Genomic DNA, 5,295 nt, shown 5'->3' on the forward strand with positions numbered 1-5,295 from the left:
TATGCTCATGTAAATGAAGGCAAGTTAGAATCCAAGGCTAAAAAGTACATTTTTATTGGTTATGCATCGGGGGTTAAGGGATATAGACTGTGGTGTCCTGAATCATCTAAGTTGCTTATTAGCAAGGATGTCATATTTGATGAGTCTGTTATGTTATATCATAACTGTGTTTTTTTTGTTAAGACCCTGAGTACTAGCGAGCAGATGGATGTAGAGATCGATGGTACAGTTCAGTTGCAGAATTCTTCTCAGTCAGAACAGATTCAGTCGTCAAACACCTCAATTAGAGAAATCCCATAAGTTGAAAGTAGAGTATTGCTATAAGTAGAATGAGGAGATAGATCAAACCATCGTAGAGATATGGCTATGAGGATTTGGTTGCTTATGCTCTTTCAGTGGCACATGATACAGAAGAAGATGACGAGCCTTCCACATACAATCAAGCTATTTCTAGTACTAGTTTGCAGAGTGGTTAGTAGCGATGAATGAGAAGATGGAGTCTCTTCATAAGAATCGCATATGGGAGTTGGTAAAACTGCCTATAGGCAAGAGAATTGTTGGCTGCAAGTGGGTCTTTAAGAAAAAAGATGGAATCTTTGGTGTGAAAGATACAAGATACAAAGCTTGTTTAGTTGCTAAAGGCTACAGTTAGATAAAAAGTGTTAACTTTAATATATTTTTTCATCCATCATTTAGCATACTTCTATTCGTGTTTTTTATCATTGGTAGCTATGCATGGTCTATATCTCAGCAGCTTAATATTAAGAGAGCTTTCCTACATGGAGAACTTGAGGAAAAAATTTATTTAAAAAACTTGCTAATGGATCTTTCATATATTTGTTGCTCTATGTTGATGATATGTTAATTACTTCCAGCAACATAGTTGATATAAATAAGTTGAAGGTATTACTGAAAAGGTGAGTTTGAAATGAAAAATCTAGGTGTTGCTAAGAAGATTCTCGAAATGAAAATTAAGAGTGACAGAAAAATAGGACTATTGCATTTGACACAGGAGAAATACATAGAAAAGATTCTTTGACATTCTAGGATGACAAATGCAAAGCCGGTGAGCACTCTTATGGTGCACTTCAAACTTTCAGCCTCATTGTCACCGCAGTCCGATGATGAATTGGAATACATGTCACATGTTCCTTATTCCAGTGCTATTAGGAGCATTATGTACATCATGATTTGCACACAGTCAGATATCTCCTATGCAGTGAGTATGGTTAGCAGATATGACCAACTTGATAAGACTCATTGGCAGGCTATTAAGTGAATTTTGAGATACTATGAGGTACCACTAGACTTGTTTGGAGTTTGGGAGGTGTAAGGATGGTGTGGTTGGATATGTTGATTTAGATTTTGCAGATGATTGGATAGGAGGAGATCACTTTCAGGTTATGTTTTCTCCATTGGCAGATTGCAATTAGTTGAAAAGTTTCATTGCAACCCATTGTCCTTATTTATGACGAGGGGAGTATGTTGCTATGACAGCGGGTATGAAGGAAACTATGTGGCTACGAGGCTTTTTTGAAGAGCTTACTTCTAGTGGGAGTCGATGGTTTGTGTATTCAGACAGTTAGAGTGCTATTCATTTGTTTAAAGTCAGATATTTCATGAAAGGAAAAGCACATTGATGTGAAGTTTTATTTCGTTCGAGATGTAATTGGAAAATGCATAGTGATTGTTAAAAAAATTGGTACTACTGATAATACAGCTGACATGATAGCGAAGCCTTTTTCAATTGCTAAGTTCAAGCATTATTTAGACTTAGTTGGTGTCTATAGCACTTGATGATATCCTTTAGGATATCTTAGTGGAGATGAGTATTTCTACTACTTTGTATTCACAAGTATTTTACCTTGAGGAGTGCATTTGTGTTGTCCAAGTCAAAATGTGGAGATTCATTAGGTTTTGACCCAATCAACATCCAACCGGTCAATACCTTTAAACAGACTCCTAAAAGACTCTTTCGCTGCCATATGTCACAAGTCCAAAACGGACTCTTTCTTTCACCGCCCCAGTTTAGCGTTTCATACGATGAAAAATTAACCCCAAAAAAGTGACGAGAGGTGGTTCAAAGTTTTTTTTTTTTTTTTTGGTGTGTGCGGCATCTCCTATTGTTCTTTCACAATCCAAGAGAGATAGAGATTATTTTGGGTGTATAGGGATTTTGGATTTTGTGAGCACTTCTCCTCCATTATAATCTTATAGTGGAATTACTCGTCTTCACCCTGACCGTAGGCACATTGCCGAATCATGTTAAATCTTGGTGTGCTCTTTTCTTTCTTTTTATCTTTGTATTATTTTTTTTTAGATCTATTTTTTGTCGATTTATTCCAACATTATTGAAGTCTGAATATGTGATTCCATTCTGCTACTATTCCAATTTCAGCTTGTATTTTCATCAAACACCACATTTCTCTTATAATCACCTTATATATGCTTTGGATTTGGGCTATAACCAATAAACATGCATTTTTAGACTTTTCATCAAGTTTATGATGGCCTCGTGAGTTAATCAAAGCATAGACAATGCACCCAAAAACTCAAGTGACCTACCCTAGGCTTCTTATCCTTCCAAGCTTCATATGGTGTTTCATTCAAAATAGCCTTCATGGTAGAAATATTCAATAAGAAAATTGTTGTCGCAATTGCTTCTGCCCAAAAATGATTTACATCTCTACAATAGTTCGATTCTTCTGTTAAGCCATGCCATTTTGCTCTAGTGTCCATGCCATTTTGCTCTAGTGTGTGAGGTACAGTAAGTTTCCTACAAATATTATTTTTCCACAAAAAATATTAAATTCATTAGATAAAAGCTCACCATCCCTATCGTGCGAAAAACCTTATGCAGCTACCAATTTGTTTCTCAGAATTTTTTGAAATTTTCAAAATATCTAACTTGTAAATATACCTAGACACATAAGCAAAACTAACCATGACTAGTCAAACTATGACTTGATCAAACCGTAGCATAAGCTAAAAATAATTTTTAAATTTAATTACAAAACTTCTAAGATAATTTGCACAAGTGTAAATTCCAAATAATGCACCCCCCAACCACCCCCCCCACCCTCTAAAAAAAAAAATTCTATGGAGTGGTGGGATTGAGATATGAAAAAAAAAGAAAAAATAGAGCATTTTTTTTCTCATTTTTCTCATCTGAGAGAATACTGTATTGGTCACTTTAAAAATTCTATTCCAAATGTCTTTAGATGTTTTTTTTTTTTTTTTGATGAAAAAGAGGAAAAATCCATCCAAATTTATTGAAAAAACAGATTGCAAAAAAAAAGTGTGCAGGAGAGCAAGAGAAGCTCCCCAACATCCCATTACATTTGAAATGGTTTTTTAGTTCGTTTTCTCGAAATTCTTCATTGGACATCGTTTGAATCTTATTTCTATGTGCATCGTCTAGATATCAAGAAAAAATATGATACATGTTATCATTAAGCATATTACATAAGATATTGATTATTAATTGACATAAATATCACTGGAGCATCATATATATCCTCCCTAGTGTAATATGTGCTTAAACTGCGTCTTTGATTGGTGGCCGTTCACATAAATATTCTCTGGCTGCTTATATTTGTGTATGCATGTGTGAATCTAGGTTTTCAAGGCTTTCTGGTCTGCTTTGCTCAAAAAAAGGCTTTCTGGTCTGCTTCTTGACATGCATGTGAACTCAAGCGGGCGACAATGCAAACCATATAGGCGCCTATGCAGAGAAATTATATCTGTATGTATTATATGACTGTGCATGCTGTCAAATATAACTTTTTAATCTTATGGATCCCATTCATCAAACGTTTATCTCAACACATCCTTATAGGAAGGAGTGGCTGTAATTATGGCATGCATGCCCACATCGTACATACCACGTAGGATATAGTTTGGCCTGACCCAACCATTTTGATTTGTTTTATTCCTAAACAACTCAAGACTTTCGGAAGCCTTGCATTTCGAGGCCCACCAAATTTTTTCCTACCCACCCAACTGGATTGGTTAGCAACAAAGAATCCAAGACAAATTGCATGACCAGTTGAGATAGAGCTGGCCCAATCAACACACAAAATAGTAGACGGCTCTGATTCCGAGGCATTGTTGGGTGAGCTTGTTATTGGATGCCTATATGACTGTAAGGAAATGGATCTTTAGTCATGGCAATATTATCATCGCTAATAATCATTTTTATTGATCATAAATGATGATAAAAAATAAGCATCGCAAAAAAAAAAAAAATAGCGATGGATTTTTTTGGTTTTTAGTGACTTTTTGCTATCATGCTAATAACTAGTATTTTTTTTATTTGATGGTAAACTTATTAGCGAGGAAATATGGTATTAGTGACGGCATAAACCATCCCTAATATACTAAAATTTTAATTTTTTTTAAAATGAAATAATATTAGCGATGGGTGAATTAGCGATGTCGCTAATACCCCTAAACTTCTCCCCATCGATTCCCGCCCCCGATCCCTCAATTTTTGGCTTCCCTGATCTTTTAGCGCCCCTACCATCATTTTCCCCCACCTCCCTCTCAGTTTTTCCCTACCCACTAGCGACCGACGGACCTCCCTCACCCTCTCGACGACTGACCGACCTCTTCTCTCTCTCTCGGTTCTCAGCTCACATGCGCCACCATCTCTACCGGCATCCTCCTTCGCTGCCACCTTCCCTTCACCATCTCTGCCCTCATTTTCCCCACCCAGCTCCCCTACCAGCAATCGACCGACCCCCCCCACCCTCTCATTCTCCCCTTCCCTCGGTTCTCATCTCCCCATCCCCTTGCTCTCCCGTCGGCTCCTTTGCTCCCCGGCCCCTTTTTTACCCCACATTCGATCTCCATTTTCCCCATCGTGCCGTAGATCCGGCTTTCTCAAGCCTCCAGCCCACCTCCCCCATTGCCTCCTCCATTCTTCCTCCCCCCGCCTCCCCCTCCCCTTTCTTCTTTGCACGTAGCACCATCGGCTCCGTGCCGCAGTGCCGCTCCTGGTTGGTCTAGTAAGTATTAGCGACGGGCTCCATAGCGGTCATCAAATATCGTTGTTTTAAAATTTTTAATATTTTTAAATTAATATTTATTAGATTTAATTAAATTAAATTTAATATTTAAATTAAATTAATAATATTTAATTAAATTTAATTAAATTATTTTAAGTTAATAATATTATTAATTTAAATAATATTATTCTTAGAAGATGGAATCACTTCGGAAAGCTCTCCGACTAGAGTAGTCCTATTGCCTTTGACGGCAGGGGTTTGAGGTCGAACCACCGCCGAACCGACT

The 5,295-nt window shown here is 37.2% G+C and overlaps 1 protein-coding gene across 1 annotated transcript in view; it reads left to right on the forward strand.

Annotated features, from left to right (window-relative positions):
- LOC105034509 (uncharacterized) overlaps positions 1–3,813 on the forward strand; it is an 8,741-nt gene extending 4,928 nt beyond the window's left edge. The window contains exon 5 of the transcript XR_012135400.1: positions 3,620–3,813. The gene's annotated coding sequence lies outside the window, so the exon portion shown is untranslated. The remainder of the gene's footprint in view (positions 1–3,619) is intronic.
- Positions 3,814–5,295: the final 1,482 nt, after the last annotated feature.

Source organism: Elaeis guineensis, chromosome 11 (assembly GCF_000442705.2).
Source record: "Elaeis guineensis isolate ETL-2024a chromosome 11, EG11, whole genome shotgun sequence".
NCBI lineage: Eukaryota > Viridiplantae > Streptophyta > Magnoliopsida > Arecales > Arecaceae > Elaeis > Elaeis guineensis.